This window comes from Callithrix jacchus, chromosome 16 (genome assembly GCF_049354715.1).
Source record: "Callithrix jacchus isolate 240 chromosome 16, calJac240_pri, whole genome shotgun sequence".
NCBI lineage: Eukaryota > Metazoa > Chordata > Mammalia > Primates > Cebidae > Callithrix > Callithrix jacchus.
Window position 1 is genome coordinate 34,932,066 of NC_133517.1, and position 27,692 is coordinate 34,959,757.

General features: G+C 36.9%; 1 long non-coding RNA gene and 1 pseudogene across 1 annotated transcript in view; one reads left to right on the top strand and one right to left on the bottom strand.

Moving 5' to 3' along the window:
- Nucleotides 1–19,203, bottom strand: part of LOC128929850 (uncharacterized) — a 31,086-nt gene extending 11,883 nt beyond the window's left edge. Inside the window, exons 1-2 of the long non-coding RNA XR_008477052.2 lie at nt 19,129–19,203; nt 13,277–13,486 (exon numbers count right to left, since the gene is read on the bottom strand). This is a non-coding gene — a long non-coding RNA (uncharacterized LOC128929850). The remainder of the gene's footprint in view (nt 1–13,276; nt 13,487–19,128) is intronic.
- Nucleotides 15,552–15,861, top strand: LOC108588561 (large ribosomal subunit protein eL43 pseudogene; annotated as a pseudogene).
- Nucleotides 19,204–27,692: the final 8,489 nt, after the last annotated feature.

Here is a 27,692-nt window from a genome sequence, read left to right on the forward strand (position 1 = left end):
ATTTCAGACTTGCATGGGCCCTGTAACCCCTTTGTTTTGGACAATTTCTCCCATTTGGAATGGCTGTATTTACCCAATACCTGTACCCCATTGTATCTAGGAACTAACTAGCTTGCTTTTGATTTTGTAGGCTCATAAGTGGAAGGAACTTGATTTTGTAGGCTCATAAGTGGAAGGAACTTGCCTTGTCTCAGATGAGACTTTGGACTGTGGACTTTTGGGTTACTGATGAAATGAGTTAAGACTTTGGGGGACTGTTGGGAAGGCATGATTGGTTTTGAAATGTGAAGACATGAAATTTGGAGGGGCCAAGGGTGGAGTGATATGGTTTGGCTGCATCCCCACCCAAATCTCATCTTGAATTATACTCCCATAATTCCAACATGTCATTTGAATTATACTCCCATAATTCCCACGTGGTAGGGATAATTTGAATCATAGGGGCAGTTTCGCCCATACTGTTCTCATGGTAGTGAATAAGTCTTACAAGTGCTGATAGTCTTAACAGGGGTTTCCACTTTTGCATCTTCCTCATTTTCTCTTGCCGCCACCATGTAAGAAGTTCATTTTACTTCCCAACATGATTCTGAGGCCTCCCCAGCCATGTGGAACTGTAAGTCCAGTTAAACCTCAGTTTCTTCCCAGTCTCAGGTATGTCTTTATCAGTAGAGCAAGAAAACAGTCTAATACAGAAGCTGAGATGGGGCGATCACTTGAGCCCAGGAAGTTGTGGTTTTAATGAGCCTTGACTGCAGCACTGCACTCCAGGCTGGGTGACAGAGCAAGACCTTGTCTCAAAATAAATAAAAAACAAACAAACAAATAAACTAACTTAAGGAGTTACCTTGGGGAAAATAAAATTCCAACAATAACTGAGATTTTGAAGGGTTTCTGAAAAAATACATATTTAGTTCCCAATTTAATTTAGTATTCCTTTTAAGGTATCCCTTTATTGACTATTCTTTGAGTAGGTTCAAAAAACATTTAAAATCTAAAGAACTAAATTATAATATAAAAAAAATCACACATCTTTGCAGGATGATTCTTTAGTTTTTCTTAGGATTTTTATGTATGCTAGCTGTCATTCATTTCCTAAAAGTAACATTGAACCAAAGAAAAAACCAAGTGTATAAATGCAAGCTGACTCCTTGGTTTATCAGTTAAATTGAGTCACTCTCCCAAGGAGTGGCTAATGTTAGATTTCCAGTTACCAGATGTCCTTTCATTTCTTATGATATCAACTCTTTCGAGTCTAACTGGTTACCAAAGAAGATCAGTGATTAGCGCCGTATCATACGATCTGCTTCTTTCAGTTTTCTCCACAGAGCAACAGCATGGGTAATTTTATGGAACATTATTGAATGCAATCAGATAGAAGAATCCTTATGGGGAAAAGATTAATAATAATACCTCTTCCTATTTATATGTCAGGTCATCAAAGTCAAAAATCATCCTCATCAAAGAATAGAGATTGACTGCTTAAATAGCATGCACTGTCTAGTGTAAGCCAAAAGCTTATAAACCAAGGCTCCTCAGAGATAATATTCTAAAACCAATAATATATGGTATTTTAAAAACACTTTATAAACTTATACACCACTTTATACAAGTCTCCTAAAGTGCAGGTATAAGTGATAGGCAGATGGTGAATAAAATAAATCAACTCTTGCACACAGAAAATTTAAATATAAGTTTAAAATATTGCTGCTTAAAGTGCCAGAGTCATAATGTTGTTTATATAGTTTTGTGGAGTTCCATAGTGCTATCAAAAATAGCACCTTTGTCTTGGAAGATTGGTATAGGCATTTAAACTCCAATTATCTCACTCTAATCCAAGGGCAATTTCCAAAAATGGGACTTGCCTTGCCCTATGAAGTACCGTTGCCTATTAAGGAGCTTGCAGAATTCTGCAAGGCCAGGTCATTTGATAAATCTCTCAGGTGTCGGTGAATCCTCTAGTTAAAGTTAACTAGTAGAAACTAGGCTTCTTGTAGAAACACGGTTTATTGGCAGTTCCTAAAACACCAACAGAAACACTCCTTCTTCCAGAATATGCCAAGGAATCTACTAGTTACTGTGGCCTGTAGTCCATGTCCCTATAGTCTTCAGGTGACTTCCCGCACAAAGGGCCAAGACACCTACCACATAGAAAAAGATAATTTCTTGACCCTTGCTCCTCAAAGTCTCTGTTTTGAAACTGAACATATACTACCCTTTTAAATTTCAAGCATTAGGAAGTCTACATGCATCATTCTTTCTATAATTAGAATCCAGAAATGCAAACATCAGCCATGCATCTCACACGTAACATAAAGCTACTACATTACCCTAACAACAATACAATACCGTGACACTACCAAACACTGCCTTAAGTAGTCAAAACATGCCTGCCCACACAAAATCTAACACAGACTCTACAGAACAATGGGTATGTAGTCATACGCTGGCGTCTGGCCTTGTTCCACCTAATTTTCTTAATAAGTAGCATGTCATCTCCACTTAAGAGAGAAACCTTATCCAACTTTTTTGTTCACCACTCTATGCACATTGTTCAAATCAGTGCAGACACTGAATACAATCAATGACAAACTTTCTCAGTGTTCTAGAGCTTCTACTACCACCACTACCAGTGTGAAAATGAATCTGAAAGATGACAATGAAAGGACAGGGAAGCTCAAGCAACAAAGTAAGTCACGATGTCTCCTAATTTGGGGTAAATGTAATACCTGTTTTATTTGAACACCAATTTAGTTGTTCACAGGTGGGAAATTCTGAAGCAACACTTGAACCTGTAGATTTCCCACAGTTCAGAATCTAGAAAACTATTCTCCTTTCTTGCTCTCTTGCTTGCTATGCCATATTACTCAACTAAGGGCCCACTCTAAGTCAAGTATCCCCTGTAAAATAGCTTGCCGGGGCATCACAAGTTATCACAAAATGAATATTTTATCTCCATCATTTCAATATCTTATTGAAGGATGATAGAAATTTGAAGGAATAAGACACTCAGACATCTTATCTTTTGTTAAGTTGAGCCAGTCAGAATTTGAAATTAGGCACTTTCAGCACCTGCTTCTATAAACGAGTGCCAGTCTGAACATCCAATATTTCTAGCCCAGCCAAGTATATATTGAATAACTGGATGGATGGATGGATGGATGGATGGATGGATGGAAGAATGAATGAATGAATGAATGATGTAATCAGAGAGTCAATGTGAAATAAAACTATAACATGATTCCTTCCTATTGCTCTCCCTGCCCTCTGCTCATCTCTTTTTCATATTTCTGCCTCATAACCTCTTTATAACATTCCTGAAGCTGCCATACAGAAGACCTTAAATTATCTCCCAAGACCATGTAAATGCCAAGCTTGATTATACTCTATATTGTTTATCTTCCCGGGAAATGGAAGAATCCCTCCAGGTCATATATCTGTGTACGCATGACAGAGGGGCAAACCTTCCAGGAGATCAATCCATATATCTGGCTGCTTTGTAAGGGATTTACTAAGTGCAAAACAAATCATTCTTGGCGCCTGACTTTTGAAACATTTCCTTTTGTGTTTAGAGAGTGCAGTCACCCAGTCACTTGCATTCTGAGACATGAAGTCTTGCAGATGGTTTAGTGTGTGATCACTAAGGTGGTCTTCCCCGTTAACTCCTCAACTCTCAACACATGCTGTTTCCGAGTCTGTTCTGGGTGATAATCTCATGGCCTAGCAATAGCCTAGTAGAATTAGTATTAGGTGCTTGGCTTTGCACTAAAAGATTTAGGAATGTACTAAAAGAAGTTCTACTAAAGTAGCCCATCTGCAGAACCTAAATGTACAGACTTCAAAACACACACACACACACACACACACACACACACACACAGAGAGAGAGAGAGAGAGAGAGAGAGAGAGAGAGAGAGAGAGAGAGAGAGAGTAAAAGAGCAGTGTTTGCAAAAAAGAAAGTTTCAGGGAACATCTTATTTCTAGTTTACTCTCTTGAACTTTATATTCCTATGCTTTCCTGAGTTCCTTAGGAACTCAGAAAAGTTCCTTGAACTCAGAGTTCCTTGAGTTAATCATTGAAATGCCAGTATTTATTTGGAGAGTACTCTCAGAACTGCCAAGGAAATGAAGAAAGCTGAATTTTGATAGAGACAGAAGTTGAATAGAAAAGTGTTTGAATTAGTCATTGTTGAATGGAAATCAATGGTTACTAACTAGATGACTGGGGGTCACAAATAGTATGGTGGGAAACAAAATGATTAATACTACTATGGGCAGACCTAGAATTGTCAGGGTAGTAAAAGAGGTGAACAGATTTTCATTCATTTTAGTTCTCAGGGGGCTTTATGTTTTTGTGTTTTGATGAATTTTGGTGTAAGGGGTGTATAATAAATGAAATTTGATGATTTTAATTGAATAATGGAGAATAAACTTATGATCATTGACAGGATGACAATGGATCATGTGGAAGTACCTAGTTAGGGCATTCACTACAGGTAAGTGCAGATTCCCTCAGTCTTTAACCTAAAAGCTTAATGCCAGAGAGTTTTGCAGTGATATTATAGCATGGACGGGGATCAGGTTTCGAAGCATTTTGAGGGAATTAATGCTAGAACAATAGGTATAAAACTGTGGTTAGACCCACAAATTTCTGAGCATTGTCCATAGTAAAGGCCTGGTCATATAGCAGTTAAGGTAGTTTGATTTAAGTGTCCCGGGATTGTATCCGTTTTGAGGCCCAATGAGGGGATAGTTCATGAGTGCAGGATGTCTTCAGATGAGATTAATATAAAAATGGGGATCTCTATTGGGAGAATTGTTCAGTTATCAACTTCAAGGAGTCAAAGTTCTCCTGGCTTTAAGTCTGCTGTTTGGACTATAAAGGAATCGAAGCAGAATTTTGACAGAGGGAGAAGTTGAATAGAAAAGAATTTGTAGCCAAGATCTCAGCCAATCTTCTGAGGAATTCTAGAGCTGGATAGGCCTTCAGATTTGTCCCATACTAAGGCAAGGGAGTCAGACCATTTTATCCCTGCATTACCTACTCACTAAATGTGTGCTGCCCATAAAGAGAGGTCGTAACCTTGAGAAAGGCAGCTCCCTTTGGCAGAGAGTGCCTGCTGGGAAGGGACTCAGCTATGAGCCCTCAGCAGTCAACATTCCTGGCAGCTGAAGGAATGAGTGTCTTGTTCCTGAAGGGGGAATATGTGCAGCATATCACAGTGTCCGCTACATCTGCCAGAGCTAGAGTTTGAAATGTGGGCACACAATAATCAGTTGAAAAGTATAATCTTTGTTTTTAAATGTAATGTTTTTTTTTTCCAAAGTAAGACGGGAGGAGATTATTACTATAAGAAAACTGGTATCACTAAAGATGTCACAGCTATATTAAACTTTTTAAACATTTTCTTTGAGACAGGATCCCACTCTGTCACCTCACCCAGGTTGGAGTGCAGTGGTGCAGTCACAGCTCACTGCAGCCTCCACATTCCAGGCTCAGGTAACCCTCTCACCTCAGCCTTCTGAGTAGCTGGCATGATGGGGGTGCATTACTAGGCCGGCTATTTTTTTTTTTTAATTTTAGAAACAGGATCTCACTACATTGGCCAGGCTGGTCTCAAACTCCTGGGCTCAAGTGATCCTCCCACTTTGACTCTGCAAAGTGCTGAAAGTGCTGAGATTACAAGTGTGAGCACCATACCCAGTCTAAGGTCTTTATATAAGCAAAGAATTCCAAACTACTTATGAGCTACCAATCTATCACTGGAGAAATAAAGCAATTTTAACTGTTATTTAGATACTAATAATGATCATCTCTAGTTTCTCAACGTATCTTCAAACTGAGAAAAGTATGTGTAAATAAACTACAATGGAACATAAATGTTTTCAGCAACTCCAATTAGCCCTTCAGTAACGATCAGCCTATGAACATGCATCATAGATTGAGAGGTGACATTCCTTAGAGGTTCTTCTCTCAATAAGCACAAAAATCCTTTTAATAAAATTATTCATCCAATCATAGCAAGCCAGAATTGGAGCCCAGAGCTCATAAAATTTGTAGGAATAAGGCATTTTAACATCTGGGTTTTTATTAGGTTAAGCTGGTCAGATTTTGGAATGTATGCATGAAATGCACAATAATACATCTGTGAAGGCACTGAATTTGCTGGGAATGTCTATTGAAGCTATAAAGTTTTCTGTTACGTATGTAATGCAATTTTTCAAGGAGAGCTAAGACACTCACCATAAAAAGATACTGATTTTCTCCTTGAAATAAATGAACAAAGAGGATTCTTATCAAAAATACGGCATCAGCTATGTCCATGTTATTATCCTAACTTGACATTATATTTTTGAAGACATTCATTTTCTCGAGAAGACTTAAAAGTAATCACAATTACAGATGTTTGGGAACTATAAAAAAAAGTATGTGTTACTCCTCTTGAACATTTTGACAGTTCTGTTGAAGCCATCAATGGCAACAGTTCCAAAGTCGAAGACAGTTCTTTCTCTGTTTACTATGAATTGTAGGAAAAATGGGTATCTATTTAATAAAACCTTTAATAGATGATTACCTAATAAAGTTGTGAGAATTCTGACTGTTGACCTCTAACCTCAGGGTCTATATCAAGTTTCCTTACTCATTACTTTGTGATACGCTAAGAAGCTGTGAGACCCCAGCTAGGTCTTAACTTGTATAGCCCTAACCATGCTGTGCTGTGACCAGTTAGCCTGCGGCTCTTAGTGAAATGCATGTCATTCAGGAAGGTCAAAAGTCAAACAATTGGGAAATATCCACGTCTTCATCCTTTCAAAATCTGTTGATACAAGCTTCAGTCGTAATGAAATAGATCCAAGAGCAGAAAAGCCAGTGCCAGCTAATAATTAGGTCATGTCTTGATCTCCCACTCTGCACAGACACCTCCCACATAGCCCAGCACTCAAGGGATCACTGGGTCTCTCCCTTTGACTCCATGCTACGCCATTTCAAAATAGTGCCATGTGATGTCACGGACCAGCTAGATTCATCAGAAAGGCCATCATGTCAGTATCAACTCCAATCCAACCCAGCTACTCTATCACTCCTAGGAGAAATGCATGACAGACCAAAATCGAAATAGCAGATTAGCATTTTTTTCATGCCCGTGAAGCTGAGAGTGGGAGTGGGGAGGGTCAGATAAATTAGAAAAAAGTAAAATCTACTTGGTTATAACTATATAAATAACCCACAGTCTTTCACAAGTGACCATGTAACTTCAATATCCTCTGCTTCTTTTTTTTAAAAAAAGCATGCTTGGTAAGTATGTAATATGTGCAAATCATTGTGCTAAGTACTAAAAGTACAATTGCTAGTTAGAAAACATTATTGGGCTCTGAAAAATAAACATATGAACAAAAATATTGTAGTTGTTAGCTAGATACCTATATGATTCCTTGTTTTCACTTGTGAAACTTTATGTAACTATTTAGCAACAAAGAAGAGGTACCTGACTGAGATAGCTGGTTTCTAAACCATGGCTGTTTGCCATAAGACAAAATCTTTTCCTTATTTCTTTACCCCTTCTTTTTAGAAATAGCGGCTTCTGCTCTTTTCTGGAACTGTTTAACAAAGGTATCATTCAAGTTTACAAAAAATGTCCCTGTCCAGGTTCACTCTATTCTAGTGTGTGGAAATGATACACTGTAACATCAAATTAAAAAAAAAAAAAAAAAAAGGATAGGCTAAGTTAAGTTCATGTTAAGTGGTGAATTTAATTTAAAAGCAGGGAGCTTCAAATAATTGTGGAGCTTTAAGGGAATAGCCTAAGACTCTCCCAAGGCAGTTTGTTTTGGGTGGCTTAGTCCTTCTATTAGCTGCAGGTGCCAACATTGCACCTGCAGTTAATTGTAGCCATGGTTAGACCATTTTGGGAAAAATTAGACACTTAATTTCGAGGATGTATATGTTGGCCTGTAAGTAGCCCTGGCTAAAGTGCTGTAGCCATCATAAAGGGTACAAGCTAGTCAAACTAGTCCTGTTACCAGAAAGGGGTTCCATTCCAGACCCCAAAAAAGGGTTCTTGGACCTTGTGCAGGAAAGAATTTGGGGCAAGTCCATAAAATGAAATCGAGTTTATTAGAGAAGTAAGGAAACAAAAAAATGGCTACCTCAGAGACAGAGAGGCCAGGTGGGCTGCTCGACTGAGTATACTTAGTTATTTCTGATTATATGCTCAACAAAACATAGATTATTTATGAGTTTTCCAGGAAAGAGACAGGCAATTCCTGGAACTGAGTCCCTCCCCCTTTTAAACTATATAGGGTAACTTCCTGATGATGCCACGGCATTTGTAAACTGTCATATGCACAGTGAGAGTGCCTTTTAGCTTGCTAATGAACTATAATTAGCATATAATGAGCAGTGAGGAAGACTAGAGGTCACATTCATCACCATCTTGGCTTTGGTAGGTTTAAGCCAGCTTCTTTAACTGCATCCTGTTTTATCAGCAGGGTCTTTATGACCTGTATCTTGTGATACCAGTCCTGCCAGCCTCCCTTCTCATCCTGGGACTAAGAATGCCTAACCCCCTGGGAAGGCAGACCAGCAGGTCCCAGCCTCAGTTTACCCAGTCCCTATTCAAGTTGGAGTCACTTTGGTTTGAACACCTCTAACAGTTCTGTTCAAACCAGTCAAACTTTCGTACTATGCACTTCCAAGTTCTCTGTTCTTCCTTTGAGGACAGACAGGAATGAAGAAAAATAATTGGACATGTGGTGGTAAAATTCCATACCGAGCGAAAATGAAACAGTGTTGACAAAGATACAAATAAGGGCAGGAACACCCATATAAATATAAACCAGGAAAGAAACTCTGTCAAAAGACTTGATTCAAACAATGAATTCTTTGCTTGTGTCTCCCTTGCCAAGCTAGCAATTTATGATAATGGTGCAGGGAAGATAGCTGTGAGCTTGAAATCATTAGGTGAGCATTCTTCACCTGTTATATGTTTATCCTTTTGAATGGGGAGGTCCTTAGGGATTTGTGTCTCCACTTAAGTGACATCCAAATGGACTTCCTTTCTAGACTCTGATTTTCCTTTTTTAACTCCTTGCTTGCCCCTTGGGATGTGCCTCACCCATTCAGGTTTTGAAAATATACAAAATTTTCTACTTAGGCAAAAGAAAATAGTTTTCTCAGTCCCCAGTTCAAAAATGTCTACAGTTAATCCCAAAGCCTTTCTTAAATCATAGGTTAGTTTTGAGGAAAAAAGGCATGCTTTTGAGGTTGTGTTTCTATTTTATTCTTATAAAAGACTTCTTGAAAAATAACAAGTCTTTTAAGTATATTCTTTTACATTTTACTAAATGCTATATAAAGCTTAATATTCTGTTTACTTATTGGTCAACTAAAAAAATTTAACAGGACCAAATTCTTACTATCACAGAGAAGTACCCTTTTTAATGCAAGATAAAGTAAATATTCTTACTTTGTCCTCCTAACGTTTCATTTTCTTGAAGGGCTTATATTTCACCTATCTATTGTTTAAAATATTAATACATCTTAAATTAAAATTTCCACATAGAAATATCTTTCTTGTACTCAAAGAGACAAGTCAGTCTATTACACACTGCTTCAGACTTTTTAACTAAATCATTAATTGGTTTTTAGAGCTCCTGAATTTACTGGCTGAAGTTTAAATGTACCCTTAAAATCAAGCAAGAGGAAATATAATAAATGTAGAAACCCTTTATCATCCCTTCTACTAAAAGACCACTTCTAAGTTAATGCTGTGCATCATAACTGCCAGTTACATAAGCTCTGTTTATAAATTATTAAGCATTTTAGATAGTAACACGAAAGCCTGTCCAAATGGAAAGATGCAGTGTAGTTCAGCCATTTCTATGACTACAAACTAGTAAGCCTTCCTTTGTTATGGACACCACACAAATGTCATAAAGATGCTGTCAGGGATTCCATATCACCATGAACTGCAACCTTTGCATGGTACCATTCATAACCAAGTGACCTGCTGCAGCTCATTAAAATTAATGTAATGGATCATTCCCCTCTAATTGTAATCATCAGCAAATTAGACTCTTTTCCAGACTAGCCAGGCAGCAGGGAAGTATATGACCAAGTAGACTGTATGAATAACTTTTCTCTTAGCCATGGGCCTTTATTAAACACAAAGGAGAATAATGTGGATGTCAGGAGGAAAAAATACAGAAGTTCTAATAAATGCTAAGACATGCCTATTTACATTGTTACAATATAGCTACAAGACAACTTAATGCTTTTCCAGAGCTAGACCTCATCTCAAAGCAGAGACAAGAATAGAAATGATGATGTGGGTAATTCAGGTGAGGCTCCTATTTGGCTAACATGGCAGTTAGTGCCTTTTCCCTTTGGCTGGCCTCTAACATTCTCAAACATTAAAGATATTATTATCTAACTACTGGTTGTAATTGTAAACTCTTTGGAAAACATAATGCTGTTGTATCAATTTTTTTATTAAAAAATGATGCATAAAAACACAAATGCAAAAATGCATGTGAAGGATAAACCGCAAATTCTTAGAACTAATCAAAAAGATGTATCTAAAATTCTTGTTCTATCTAATGGTTCCTACTTGAAATACATTTATCACTGAAAGATCATTAGTACAACGTTTATGATTATACTGTGGTTATAATAGTTCACTAGCATTTGGAATGTTACTGGAAATTGAAGGTTAAAGAGTAATCTCATTAGATCATGACATTGTGTGAAAGATTTTCTAATCTGCTGGGCCACGTAATCTCTAGAGGAGAGCAATTTTCAGCCTAAACAGAAAAGGTTCTGGGTTGTAGTAGCAGGATTTATTAGCTCAGTTAGCAAACTGAGCCCTCTACCACTCCAGGTAAATGAACATCCAGAAAAAGGATGTGGAGGAATTAGAAAATACACATAATTCCTATGCTAGAAGTGTCCCAAAATACACTTTAAACACAGTGACAAAAAAATGTTTTCTAATGGCCCTGTTTCTCAGGGTATGGTTCCAATCCAGCAACATCAGCATCAACTGAAACGTGTCAGAAAGGCAAAATTCTCAGCTCCACCTTAGAGGTACTGAATTAGAACCTTCAATGGTGGAGTCTGGCAATCTGTGTTTTACCAAGCTCTCAAGGTGATTCTGATGCCTGCCAAAGTTCAGAACAATCGTGTTAGTAACTAAAAACCATGGGAGTAGTCTGTATACATTAGCTTTATATTCAAAAAAATGATTTTGCCATTGCAATTTGTGGACATAAGTCACTTATAAATGTAGCACCATAAAAATATACATACATTTACAGACCACAATTATACACACACACATACACACACACAGACATAAACACACAATTGGATAACTACTTACACTAACATGGTATGTGGTGCTTTACAAGCATAGTATAAGAATACATATAATAAACAGTGATTACTATGAGAGCAGTCAGTATATTTGTCTTGTTTACCTCTGTATCTTCAGTATCTACAGAGCCTGAAATACAGGGACTGTTCAAAAAGCATTGAATGAATGAGTCAAGGGGGTAAGATTTAGACTATGTGCATCTGCTTCAGAGTATAGATATTTCACCTATTACAGCATTCAGAGAAATAAACTATTGAAAACCACTGTTAGGAACCAGAAAAGTATGAATCTTATACAACTAGAAACTAAGAATTAAAATAGTTCGTGATTATCATCATCATAAAATAGAAGATTAAGTGCCTTAGGATTAATTGTAAATGAATTTGATAAACTACAGAGCAAGTAAATACATATTCTGTATTTCTTCATTATAATTTAAATATAGGATAAGGATGTCCATTCTCATCACTTCCATTCAAAACTGTGCTAGAGATGATAGCCAGAACAATTAGATAGAAATAAATAAATAAAAGGCATAAAGATTGGAAAGAAGGAAGTAAAAGATTCTCTATTCACATATAGCCTAATCAAATAAACAGATAATACTAAAGAATCTATGAAAAAGAAAACCTTTAGAAACTACTAAACAAATTTAGCAAGTTTGCAAGATCAACACATACTAAATTATATTTCTATGCACAAGCAATAAACAATTTTAAAATATAGTAATGAAACAATTCCATGTACAATAGAACAAAAACAATAAAATACTTAGGAATAAATTTAACCCCAAAAAATAATAATAATAAGATTTGTACACTGAAACTGCAAAGCATGGTTAAAAAAAATTAAACACCTAAATAAATTAAAAGACATCCAATGTTGGATGGCTGGCAAGATGACTGAATAGGAACAGCTCAGGTCTGCAGCTTCTAGTGAGATCAATGGAGAAGGCAGGTGGCTTCCACATTTCCACCCAGGTACCTGACTCATCTCATTGGGTCTGGTTAGACAGTAAATGCAGCCCATGGAGGGTGAGCAGAAGCAGGGCAGGGCATCACCTCACCCAGGAAGCTCAAGGTGTTGGGAAACTCCTTCCCCTAGCCAAGGGAAGCCACAAGGGACTTTGCCATAAGGAATGGTGCATTCCAGCCCAGATAGTATTCTCACAGTCTTCACAAAAGACAGAAGTCACAGAAGACTTTTCTCACAGTCTTCACAAACTACAGACCAGGAGATTCCCTTGAGTCCCTACACCACGAGGGATGGGGTTTCAAGCACAAAACAGGGTGGCCATTTGGGCAGATATCGAGCTAGCTGCAGGAAATTTTTTTATACCCAGTGGCACCTGGAACACCAGTGAGACAAAACCATTCATTCCCCTAGAAAGGGGGCTGAAGCCAGGGAGTCAAGAGGTCTAGCTCAATGGATCCCACCGCCACAGAGCCCAGCAAGGTAAGATTCACTGACTTGAAATCCTCGCTACCAGCATGGCAGTCTGAAGTCAACCTGGGATGCTCGAGCTTGGTGCGGGGAGGGGCATCCACCATTACTGAGTCTTGAATAGGGGGTTTTCCCTTCACAATGTAAATAAAGCTACCAGGAAGTTCAAACTAGGCAGAGCCCACCACAGCTCATCAAAGCTGCTGTAGCCAGACTGCCTCTCTAGATTCTTCCTCCCTGGGCAGGGCATCTCTGAAAAAAGGGCAGAAGCCCCTGTCACAGGTTATAGATAAAACTCCTCTGTCCCTGGGACAGAGCACCTGGAGGAAGGGGTGACTGTGGGTGTGGCTTCAGCAGACTTAAACATCCCTGCCTGCCAGCTCTGAAGACAGCAGTAGATCTCCCACCACAGTGCAGAGTTCTGCTAAGGGACAGACTTCCTCCTCAAGTGGATCCCTGACCTTAGTGCCTCCTGATGGAGGAGACACCTCCCAGTGGGGGTTGACAGACACCTCATATGGGAGAGCTCTGGATGGCATCTGGCAGGTGCCCCTTTGGGATGAAGCTTTCAGCTGAATGAGCAGGCAGCAATCTTTGCTATTCTGCAGCCTCCACTGGTGATATCCAGGCAAACAATTTCTGGAGTGGACCTCCAGCAAACTTCAGCAGACCTGCAACAGAGAGACCAGACGATTAGAAGAAAAACTAACAAACAGAAAGGAAAAACATCAACATTAACAAAAAGGATATCCACACAGAAACCCCATCCAAAGGCTAACAACATCAAAGACCAAAGGTAGATAAATCCACAAAGATAAGGAAAAACCAGCACAAAAGGCAGAACATTTCAAAAACCAGAATGCCTCTTCTCTTCCAAAGGATCACAATTCCTCACTAGCAAGGGAACAAAACTGAACAGAGAATGAATTGATGAACTGAAAGAAGTAGACTTTAAAAGGTAGGTAATAACAAACTCCTCTGAGCTAAAGGAGCATGTTATAACCCAATGCAAGGAAGCTAAGAATCTTGAAAAAAGATTAGAGGAATTGTTAACTGGAATAACCAGTTTAGAGAAGCATATAAATTACCTGATGGAGCTGGAAAACATAGCATGGGAACTTTTTGAAGCATACATAAATCTCAATAGCCAAATTGATCAAGTGGAATAAAGAGTATCAGAGATTGAAGATCAATTTAATAAATAAAACATTAAGACAAGATTAGAGAAAAAAGAATGAAAAGGAATGAACAAAGCTTCCAAGAAATATGAGACTATGTGAAAAGACCAAACCTACATTTGATTGGTGTATCTGAAAGTGACAGGGAGAATGAAATAAAATTGAAAAACACTCTTTAGGATATTATGCAGGAGAAATTTCCCAACCTAGCAAGATGGGTCAGCATTCAAATTCAGGAAATACAGAGATCACCACAAAGATACTATTTCAGAAGAGAAACTTCAATACATATAATCATCAGATTGAACAAGGTTGAAATGAAGAAAAAAATGTTAAGGGCAGCCAGAGACAAAGGTCAGGTTATCCACAAAGGGAAGCCAATAACCTAACAGCATATTTCTCTGCAGAAACCATAAAGCCAGAAGAAAGTGGGGGCTAATATTCAACATTGTTAAAGAAAAGAATTTTTAACCCAGAATTTCATATCCAGCCAAAATAAGCTTCATAAGTGAAGGAGAAATAAAATCCTTTATGGACAAGCAAATGCTGAGAGATTTCATCACCACCTTCTTGTAAGGTCTGCCTTACAAGAGCTCCTGAAGGAAGCACTAAATATAGAAAGAAGAAACCAGTACAAGCCACTGCAAAAACATACCAAATTGGAAAGACCATTGATACTATGAAGAAATTGCATCAACTGACAGGCAAAATAACTAGCTAGTATCATAATGACAGGATCAAATTCACACATAAAATATTAACCTTAAATGAAAACAGGCTAAATGCCCCCATTAAAAGACAGACTGGCAAATAGGATAAAGAGTCAAGACCCAACAGTATGCTATATTCAGGAGACCCATCTCATGTGCAAAGATACACATAGGCTCAAAATAAATAAATGGAGGAATATTTACCAAGCAAATGGAAAGTTTAAAAAAAAGAGCAGGGGTTCCAATCTTGTCTCCGATAAAACAGATTTTACCAACAAATATCAAAAAAAGACAAAGAAGGGCATTACATAATGATAAAGGGAACAATGCAACAAGAAGAGATAACTATCCTAAATACATATGCACCAAATACAGGAGCACTCAGATTCATAAAGCAAGTTCTCAGACCTACAAAGAGACTTACATTCCCACACAATAATAGTGGGAAACTTTAACACCCCACTGTCAATATCAGACAGATCAACGAGACAGAAATTAACAAGGATACTCAGGACTTGAACTCAGAAATTAACAAGGATACTCAGGACTTGAACTCAGCTCTGGACCAAGTGGACCTAATAGACATCTACAGAACTCTCTGCCCCAAATAAACTGAATATACATTCTTCTCAGCACTACATAACTTTTATTCTAAAATTGACCACATAATCGAAAGTAAAACATTCCTCAGCAAATGCAAAAGAACGGAAACCATAACAAACTGTCTCTCAGACCACAGTGCAATCAAATTAGAACTCAGGATTAAGAAATTCATTGAAGGTCCACCCAATACCACACCTGCATACTACATCTCTTCCTCTCTAGGCTTGGACATACTTTGCAGCAACATGGCCAAATGTACCAAGAAAGTGAAGATCGCTGGCAAATAGTGGACCCACTATGGTGCCTCCATTCCTCCAGAAAATGATGAATAAAATCGAAATTAGGCAGCATGCCACGTACACTTGCTCTTTCTGTGGCCAAAACAAGATAAAGAGATGGGCCATAGGGATCTGGGACTGTGGTTCCTGCATGGAGAGAGTGGTTGGGAGTGCCTAGACATACAATACCACATCCACAGTCAAAGTAAAGTCCACCATCAGAAGACCAGTAGATGCTCCTCTACTCTTTGAGACATCACTGGCCTATAATAAATAGGTTAATTTATGTAACAACAGCAACAAAAACCTACTCAAAACCCACAACTGCAAAAAAACCAAACAACCTGCTCCTGAATGACTACTGGATAAATAACAAAATTAAGGCAGAAATTAATAAGTTCTTGAAACAAATGAGAACAAAGACACAATGTACCAGAACCTCTGGGACACAACTAAAGAAATGTTTAGAGGAAAATTATAGCAGTAAATGCCCACCGGAGAAACCAGGAAAGATCTAAAATTGACACCCTAACATCACAAGTAAAAGAACCAGGTAAGAAAGAGCAAATTCAAAGACCAGCAGATGCTCCTCTACTCTTTGAGACATCACTGGCATATAATAAATGGGTTAATTTATGTAACACAAAAAAATTCAAAAGCTAGCAGAAGACAAAAAATAACTAAGACCAGAGTAGAACTGAAGGACATAGAGACATGAAAAATACTTCAAAAAATCAATGAATCCAGAATCTGGTTTTTTGAAACGATTAACAAATTAGATAGCCCATTAGCCAGACTAATAAAGAAAAGAGAGAAAAATCAAATAGACACAATAAAACAATGATAAAGGGGAGATTATCACTGATCCCACAGAAATACAAACTACCATCAGAGAATACTATAAACACGTCTACACAAATAAACTAGAAAATCTAGAAGAAACAGATAATTTCCTGGACACATACACCCTTCCAAGACTAAACCAGGAAGAAGTCAAATCTCTGAATAGACCAATAACAAGTTCTGAAATTGAGGCAGTAATTAATATCCTACCAACCATAAAAAGCCCAGGACCAGATGGATTCACAGCCGGATTCTACCAGAGGTACAAAGAGGAGCTGGTACTATTCCTTCTGAAACTAGTCCAAACAATAGAAAAAGATAAACTCCTCCCTAACTCGTTTTATAAAGCCAGCATTATCCTGACACCCAAACATGGCAGAGAAACAGCAAAAAAAAAAAAAAACTTTAAGCCAATATCCCTGATGAACATAGATGCAAAAATCCTAAATAAAATTCTGGCAAACCGAATCCAGCAGCATATCAAAATGCTTATGCAACACAATCAATTTGGCTTCATTTCTGGGATGCAAGGCTGGTTCAACATATGCAAATCATTAAACAAAACTCATCACATAAAACAGAACCAAAGACAAAAACCACATGATTATCTCAACAGATGCAGAAAAGACCTTTGATAAAATCCAGCACCCCTTCATGCTGAAAACTCTCAATAAACTAGGTTTTGATCAAATGTACCTCAAAATAATAAGAGCTATTTATGACAAACCCACAACCAGTATCATACTGAATGGGCAAAGGCTGGAAGCATTCCCTTTGAAAACTGGCACAAGAAAAGGATGCCCTATCTCACCATTCCTATTCAACATAGTATTGAACATTTTGGCCAGAACAATCAGACAAGAAAAATAAATAAAGGTATTCAAATAAGAAGAGAGAAAGTCAAATTGTCTCTGTTTGCAGATGACATAATTGCATATTTAGAAAATCCCATCATCTCAGCCCAAAATCTCCTTAAGTTGATAAGCAACTTCAGCAGTCTCAGTACACAAAATCAATATAGAAAAATCACAAGCTTCCTATACGCCAATAATAGACAAACAGAGAGCCAAATCATGAGTGAACTCCCATTCACAATTGTGACAAATAGAATAAAATACCTAGGAATACAACTTACAAGGGATGTGAAGCACCTCTACAAGGAGAACTACAAACCATTGCTCAGGGAAATAAGAGAGGACACAAACAAATAGAAAAACATTCCATGCTCATGGATATGAAGAATCAATGTCATGAAAATGGCCATACTGCTCAAAGTAATTTATAGATTCAATATAATTTCCCATCATTGTCTTTCTTTACAGAATTAGAAAAAAACTACTTTAAATTTCATATGGAACCAAAAGAAAGCCTGCAGAGCCAAGACAATCCTAAGCAAAAAGAACAAAGCTGGAGGCATCACACTACTTGACCTCAAACTATACTACAATGCTACTGTAACTGAAACATGATACTGGTACCAAAACAAATATATAGACAAATGGAACAGAACAGAGGCCTCGGAAATAACACCACACATTTCCAACCATCTGATCTGTGACAAACCTGACAAAAGCAATGGGGAAAGGATTCCCTATTTAATAAATGGTGTTGGGAAAACTGGCTAGCCATATGCAGAAAACTGAAACTGGACCCCTTCCTTACACCTTATACAAAAAATAACTCAAGATGTATTAAAGATTTAAACATGAAACATAAAAACCCAAGAAGAAAACCTAGGCAATACCATTCAGGACATAGACATGGGCAAAAAACCTCATGACTAAAACACCAAAAGCAATGGCATCAAAAGCCAAAATTGACAAATGGGATCTAATTAAACTAAAGAGCTTTTGCATAGCAAAAGAAACTATCATGAGAGTGAACAGGCAACTTACAGAATGGGGAAAAACTTTTGCAATCTATCCATCTGACAAAGGGCTAATATCCAAAATCTACAGGGAACTTAAACAAATTTACAAGAAAAAAACAAATTACCTCATCAAAAAATAGGCAAAGGATATGAACAGTTACTTATGAAAAGAAGACATCTATGCAGTCAACAAATATATTTTTAAAAGTTCATCATCACTTGTCATTAGAGAAATGCAAATAAAAACCACATTGAAATACCATCTCACACCAGTTAGAATGGTGATTATTAAAAAATCAGGAAAGAACAGATGTTGGAGAGGATGTGAAGATATAGGAAAGCTTTTACAATGCTGGTGGAAGTGTAAATTAGTTCAATCATTGTGGAAGACAGTGTGGTGATTCCTCAAGAACCTAGAAGCAGCAATCCCATTATCGGGTATGTATATACCCAAAGGATTATAATCGTTCTATTATAAAGACACATGCAATGTATGTTTATTGCAGCACTGATCACAATAGCAAAGACTTGGAACCAACCCCAATGCCCATCAATGATAGACTGGATAAAAAAAATGTGGCACATATACAACATGAAATACTATGCAGCCACAACAAGGATGAGTTCATGTCCTTTGCAGGAACATGGATAAAGCTGGAAACTGTCATTCTTAGCAAACTAACACAGGAACAGAAAACCAAACACTGCATGTTCTCTCTCAAAAGTGGTAGTTGAACAATGAGAACACATGGACACAGGGAGGAAAACAACACATAATGGGGCCTATTGAGGGATGTGGGTCTAGGGGAGGGATAGCATTAGGAGAAATACCTAATGTAGATGATGGGTTGATGGGTGCAGAGAATCACCATGCCATGTGTATACCTATGTAATAAACCTGCACATTCTGCACATGTTTTCTCGAACTTAAAGTATAATTAAAAAAAAAAAAACATTCAGTGTTGATGGATCAGAAAACTTAATACTGTTAAGATAACAATACTCCCAAAAATGATCTACAGATATCTACAGATATAATACAATCTTTATTAAAATCTGCATCTTTATCATTATCAAAAGATTATCACTTTGCAAAAATGGACAAGCTGGTCTTAAATTTCATATGATATTTCAAGGGTTTCAGAATACCCTAAGAAATCTTTAAAAAGGAAAACAAATCTTTATAATTAACACTCTCCAATTTAAAAACTTACTACAAACCCACAGTAATCAGGAGTATTTGGCACTGGAATGACACTTGACATATAGGACAGTGTAACAGAATTGAGTGTCCAGAAATAAACTGTACTTTTTATCAACTGATTTTCCATAAGGGTACCAGTACAATTCAATGGAGGTAAGAATAGTTTTTCAGTAAATGGTGCTGGGACAACTGAATATTCACATGCAAAAGAATGAATTTTAACTTTTAACTCATACTATAAACAAAAAATCAACTCAAAATGCAACATAGACTTTCATGTAAGAAGTAAAACTATACAACTATTAAAAGAAACAATTAGAGTAAATATTTGTAACCTTGAGTTAGGGAATGATTTCTTACATATAGCACCAAAATCACAGACAACAAAAGAAAATAATAGATAAGTTAAACTTCAGAACTTTTAAAGTTTGTGCAATTCAGAAAGTGAAAAGACAACCTACAGATTCAGGGAACATTTTGCAACTCATGTCTCTAATAACAGACTTGGATTCAGAATACATATTTTTAAAAACTCTTAACAGCTCATCAACAGAAAGACAACCCAATTTAAAAATGGGCAAAGTATTTGAATAGGCATTTCTCCAAGGAAGACATGTAAATGGCTAATAAGCACATGAAAAGATGCTCAACACCATTAGTCATTACTGAAATGCAAATCAAAACCATGATGTGATTACCATATCATACCCACTTGGATGGCTAAAATAAAAAAGACAGGTGATATTAGCATGGGCCAGGATGCAGAAAATTGGAGCACTCATACATTTCTTGTAGGTTGTAAAATTGAATAGCCACTTTGGAAAATAGTTTGGCAGTTTCTTAAAATATTAAACATAGAATTACTACATAACCCAGCAGTTACACTCCTAGGTATAAACTGAAGAGAATTGAAAGAACATAACCATACAAAACCTGCACATAAATGTTCATAGCAGCATTATTCCTAATAGCCAAAAACTGAAATAAATAACCTATATGTTGATCCACTGATTGTTAGGTAGTATCCCATACAGTGGTATATTATTTTGGCAATAAAAAGGAAGGAACTAATACATGCCAGTACTACATAGATAAATCTTGAGTACCTTACACTAAACAAAAGAAGCCAATCACATGTAGTATAATTCAAATAATATAAAATGTCCAAGACGGGTAATTCCATAGAAACAGAAAGTAGATTAGCCACTGCCAGGGCTAAGGAGAGAAGGGAATGGTGAATGACTGCTAATGGATATGGGGTTCCAATTTGGAGTGATAAAAATGTGTGAAAATGAGATAGTGGTGATGGTCACACAACTTTGTAAATATACTAAAACCCATTAAACTGTATATTTGAAAAGAGTGAATGTTATGATATGCGAACTGTATCTCAATAAAGCTGTTACTATAAAAAAGTATATGATGAGAAATATTATTAATCAATTTTTAAAATTTATTACACTCTTCGTGTGTAGTTAATACATCCTTACGTTATTATCAGTAATTTATCATTTGGTATCATAACACATTATTACAGTGATAATTTAATTCACATTTAAATAAAGATATTTCATTAAGTGGCTTTCACATTAACCAATTATACAATCTACTAATTAGAAACCTCTTCCCCAAAGCTATAACTTAGACCGAGGCTTTTTTATTATGGTCAAATTCACAGTATGTGCTGAATTCTCATTTGTTTTTAGTCAGAGCAAGAGAGGGCATTATGAAATGAAAAGAGAACATTATTGACAATTTCAGACTTGGATTCTAATTCCAGAGATTACCAGTGTTAATTTCTCTAAAAGAAGGACTTTACTCTTTCTATGTACAGAATAGAAACCATCTGTCTTGTTCACCACTGTATTTCCATCATCAACTCTATATTGAATTTTATTTTATTTTTTTTACTCAGTGGGAAATCTCATATCAGAGATGAACCTAGTAAATGGAGATAAAACGTGACTAAATCTGAGCCATGATGTTTAATCTCAATCCTGCTACCAGTGAGCTATATGAGCTTTGGCAGTTATTGAACTTCTTTGTTTCTCTGATTACATCTTTAAAATAAAGAGGTTGGACATGGATAGGATCCAAATTTCCTTTCTAGTTCTCTCATTCAATCCTCTGTGCTATCACTGATCATTTTCAATTATGTGATATTCCTTAATTATCTCCATTGTTTTCTTTCTATGGCAGAATGAAATCCAATCATGAAGAGCATGGTTTACATTGATCTTCACAATTTCATTCTAAATAACCATGAGGGCTCAACCCAAATTCCTGCCCCTCCATCTTCTTCTCACATAGCCATTTCTAGAAGAGACCATTCTGTTTGATGACTGTGCCTTTTCAAATGTTGTGGCACTTATCTCAAGTGTGCTTGCAGATTTCTCCACAATGTTCAAGAGCTAGTTTAAATATTACATTCTCAGCACAACAGTTCTTTTTAAAATGGTTCATTTCCTCCTCTACTGGGCTTACAGAACATTGTTCATAGCATAAATCTACTACAAGACTTAACTAATCATGGGCTAACCCAACCTTCACATGGCTTTCTCCCCACCAGACTGTGATGCTCTCGAAAAGTAGGAATTTTACCTTCTTCTCTTGTTTCTAAATCAACTTTGTGACAATCATGACAAAAAATTGAATGAACAAATAGTTCACTTATTCATGCAAAGAATTCTTTCCATCTCTTTTATGTTTCATGTTTTAAATGATATTAAATCATTTTTAAAACTTAGAATTCACACTTTTGGAAAAAAATTAATTTGAATTTGAGTATTAAATTTTTATAAATTGAACTGCCCATTTCAAAGCAAGCTGTTTAGAGAACATGTTGAAAAAAATAAAAGGAATAAACCAGAATGTCAGCATGTAAAAATGTCAGTTCATGCTTTTGGGCCATTTCTTATTAGAATTCTTTGTACAGTTTTTCTAAAATTTCCAGAGCAGCAGATTTTTTAACAATCATCTGAATTGAGCAAGGGGACAAATATACATAAGATTCAATCAACATTGTTTATAATATGCACTGTAAGTGAGTAAAATGCTTTAATAATCAATGTACATATTTTCACTTAAATCTTCCTCTACTATTATGACATGCACGTATAATTAGCATTATTAATTAATATTTATTACCAGTTGCTTTATGCAGATTAATATCATTTAAAGAAGAGTGTAATGCATTCAGAGCATTGCATTTTGGCTTCAGATGCATTTGTATAGGTTCTTAAAAGGCGACTGTGAAATAACAACTTAGATTATCCACATACAGAGCACATAACTTCATGCAAATCTGTAGGCCAAGGGATCTGGAAAGATTGAGACATAGCATACTGAAAAAGGAAGTAAGGCAAGCCACCTACTGAATTAGAAACTTACTCTGCAATATTGCCAATATTACCATGAGGAAGAAGATCTCAAATGACTTCTAGGAATATAAAAATGAATTTGGAATGAGAGCCTTAATGGCTGAGTTAGAGCCACCTGAAAAATAAATTTACAGGGAGGATGAGCCAGGGGAAGAAACTAAAGAAACACAAATGAAAACAACCCTGTCCTCAAAAATGAGCATGAAATCCAATATGTAAAGCACTGAAAAAAAAAAAATGAGAAAAATAGCCAGAAAAATTATAATACAAATTCACTCCAGATGGAATTAATTCTGTAGAAAAGCTTCACAAAGACTTTTATAATATATAATGAGAAATGCTCAAAATGTACATATAAGAATAACACCCACTTATGAAGAAGAATAGCCACGCTTATGGTAGACACTGCCAGCAATTAAAAAAAAAAATCCATTCTCCCCTTATGGCTGGATCCCTAGTTAGATTACATGTCTCTGCTTCTCTTGCAGATGAGGCAATAAGAGAAAGAAAGTTTGGGTTGATGGAATGGGGCAGAACTGATGTGGGCTAATTTCAAGCCAGGGATTGTAAGCTAGTCGCAGACAGGGTTGTGCCTTCTATGCCTCCTCCTTGCTTTCTTCTCCCTTCTACATCTATATTTCTGCCTTAACTTTGGCTCTAAGAGATGACAGCCACAAAACAGAAGGTCATTGAGTTCCTAAATTCGTGTGGGAAAGACAAGTACCCACTGACCTAGACCAAATACACCGTAGTAGGTTGTGAATGAGAAATAAAATTATTAGGATTTATTAATCACATTTCATGATCTATATGTTAAATTCTTGAGCCTATTCACATATGATACAAAACTAGACTGAAAAAAAAATAATAGGCAAATATGGGGAAAATAATAAAAATATTTAAAATAAAAATATGATCACTGAATTTTTGAAAACATAATAAATAGGGTAAATTACTTACAGGCACAACCAAGTGAAAAACAGTAAACTGGAATGTCACATTGAGAAATTTACCCACAATGAAACATGAGAAGCAAAAAAAATTTTTGAATGAAATAAAAAAGAAATGAGAAATATAGACTAAGAAGTTTCTTTAACTCTTACATCTAATAGGAGCTCTACAAGCTGGAGAACCAGAACAGCTGGTGGAGTAATTAAGTCTCAGCACAAAGGCCTGGGAGCCAGGGAAGCCAGTGTTGTAACTTGGTGCAAGGCCAAAGGCCTAAGAAACCCAAGGCGGTGGGTGGGAGTTGTAAGTCCTTGAGTGTGGAGGTCAGAAAGCCAGGAGTTCCAGTCAGAAAGATGATTGTCCTGGCTGAAGAACAGAGGGAATTCACCTTTCCTCTCCCTTGTTGTTCTATGAGGTTCCTCAATGGATTGCATGATGCCTACTCACAATGGTGAAGTAATCTTTTCAAGTGTACTGTTTCAAATGCTAATCTCTCTAGAAAGCCCCATACAAACACACCCATAATAATGTTTTTACCAACTATCTGAGTAGTCTTTAACTAAGTCATGTGAACAAATAAAATTAACCATCACACTGTATCTCTTAGATTCCTAGAAATTGAACTATTGTTAAAATTTCTTTTGTCTATGACCAGCAAACTTTGTCCCCATAACTATTAGAGGACATAACTACCCTTCAAGATTCAAAGAAAAGACAAAGCTGCTCTGTCTATGGAGCAGCCATTCTTTTATTCCATTACTTTCTTAATAAACTTATTTTCACTTTACTCTATGGACTTGCCTCAGATTCTGTCTTGCATGAGATCCAAGAGCCCTCTCTTGGAGTCTGGATAGGGACCCCTTTCTGGTAACATCTTTCTGGTGATCACTGAAAGGAGAATACTGAGGAAACCCCTGACCTAAAGGCTAACTTCGGGTAAGTGGTGAGGTCTGGTAACATCTTTCTAGCAAACCACGGAAGGGACAATACCAAGGAGACTTCCGACCAAAAGGAAAATAACCTGAGTGCATCAATTGGCTGACTTTGAGGCAACCACCTTACCCAGAGACCACATGTTGAAAATCCTCATTGGAGGTTAGATTAATGATGATGGGGCCCAATGAGGGGCAAGTTTGAGCCTTTTGAGTTTGATATTGGGTGCTAAGTGGAGTGGCTAACGTCTATGTTTTGTCACATGTATTTTGCTCTGGCCAGAACAGGAAAAGGTAATTTTCCTTTGTGTTGTGGCTTGGCATCCAGGGCTGTGGTGCAGTCAGCCAGGTCACTAGGGCTGCTCAGGGAAAGGGAACCCAGGAGCTTGGCATGCCAGCAAAAGGGTAAGAATTTCTTACCAAATTTCTGATCTTTCCGTCTCATTCTGTGTGTGTGAAAACTGGTTGAATGAATGGTAAAATTACTGTTTATAGAAAAAAGGATTTGTGAGGCTAGTCTTAAGCTGTAGTAAATCGGTTCTACTTTGTGCTATGTATTTGTCTTTCTGTAGTTTTCTATCAGAAAGGGGGACACCTTAGGATAGAATATGAGCCTAGGACTCCGTAAGTCCACTGTTCAAGATGGCCCAGCACACTGGTCAGTTATTAAGACAAACTTTGTTGCAGCTCCCTGGAAAGAAACTGGATGCGGTCACCCTCTTGTCTTATATGTCCTTGGAAGCTTGACCTTGTAACCATGTGACCATGCTTTCTCTTTTCACAATGGTGGCCGGGGTTCAGGGTTCAATCCCCAGTTTAGGAAATGATTCCTTTCTGATTTAATATCTGTTTGACCTTTACATTTGTTGATTCTCTTCCCTTTCATGAACTGTTTTGCATTTTCCTTTCTCTGAGCATAGAAATATTGGCCATTTGTCCTGGCTAAGTTGGGTAATAACTTTTTATAACCCAAAAGAACTTTTTAAGAACACAATGCAGCTAAACATGGTGGCTCATGCCTATAATCTCAGCACTTTGGGAGGCCAAGGTGGGTGAATCACCTGAGGTCAGGAATTCAAGACCATCCTGACCAACATGGATAAACCCCATCTCAACTAAAAATTAAAAATAAGCTGGGCATGGTGGCACATGCCTGTAATCCCAGCTATGTGGGAGGGTGAGGCAGGAGAATCGCTTGAATCCCCAGGAGGCAGAGGTTGCAGTGAGCCGAGATCACGCCACTGCATTCCAGCAAAAAAAAAAAAAAAAAAAGCACAATGGTTAATTAAGTCAGCTTAATTAAAAGTGGATATTCAAGCTCTAGAAGCTTGGGACTCCTTGGAGAAGGCATCACAGATCCCATTTTGGGAAAACGTCTGTTTCCCTCATGAAACCCCAAGAACTGGAAGTGGATAGATCCCTCTGAAAAATCTAAGGTTCTATTCTGTTTTGCATTGCATCGTCTGATGGTTTTAACTTTTGGGTATATCAGAAATTACTTTGCATTATGAGAGAGCTTTGGTGTGTAATAACTAATAGCTCCCATCTAATAACTAGGTAGGAGATATACTTTTGGGCACAGCTAATGGAAGTTATGGAGGATATATGGCTCTATGCACATTTGGATCAGAGAAGCATGCTCTTGGCCACCTAGGAAGTATGGAGATGTCCCCATTCCCCATTGAGAGATAAGACTCCCACGGGGATGAGCTGATTCCCTCTTTTTTAGGATATCCAGCATCTGGTATAAAAATGGATCCCTTAATTTCTGGAGATCTGTTTTTGCCTTCTAGCTGCACCTGCTTATTAGGCTGTAAAAATTGCATGCTCTCCTGGCCCTGTTCCTCTAAGGGCTCCACCCAGAAGCCAGTAATCTAATTAAAAAACTAAAACTGGCAAATGAAAAATCTTACAACTACTCAATCTTCTGTCTGTCTGTGTATTTACATATCTTGTATGTGTGATAAAAAAAAAGCTTTAATTCATTTAAAAATAATAAGTGCTTAAACAAAATAATTTGTCAGAAAAGTAAAAAGCTTAATGCCTTTTAATTCATGTGACTTTAGTACTGTTTGGTAAATTAAGACAGTTTTAAAGATTATTTATAAAATTAAAATATCTTCAAAAATATAAACATTTAGTCTACATTATGCAGGTCAGATATTAGGTTTGCTAAATGTTTTAAGGTCATAAGCTGCTTCTTTGACTTTTAAAAATTGTTGAACTTACCTACTTTGGAGCATTAGATTTAAATAAGGCCTGGGGACATGTGGAGAGCCATGCCCCCTAGCTAGGCTGGAAAGAACCCTTATCTGCACTTCTGTCTGATGTCCTAGGCTCCACACCTAGTACATAATTAAAATCCCTTACTTATCAAGGTTTTCACCAAAAAGTAAAAGTTGCTAAGACTTAACATTATAACATGTAATTGAGAATACTGAAGAAATGGTTTTACATGCAATACATATAAGGAAAGAAGAATACACTTTTGGTAAAAGATTATAATTTTTTAGCCTAAAGAGTTGAAGGATTGTTTTAAGTTAGATAAGATAAAGCTGAAGATTTGAGCAAGTTGTGAAAGGTTTGTGAAAAATTTATTTTGTAAAATAAATTATGTGCATGAATTTATTGGTTTAAACTAAAAGGTTATTAATTTTTCTATTAATTGAACATTGAAATGAAAGTTCAACAGGTTTCTCTTAGAGTACTGATCTGCTCTTTAACAAAAAATTGTAAAGGGTTATAAATGGTTTATGAGAATCTTACATTAAAATACACTACCTTTATCTATAAGGTTTTATAGAAAACTGGGTTTGACGTTAATAATGCACTAATACAGCAGCTTATTTGGTATAAAAGTCATAAAGAAAGCATTGTCAAATATTAATTGTTTTTCTTTGGGCTGTATTTTTATAAATATGTTATTGGTAT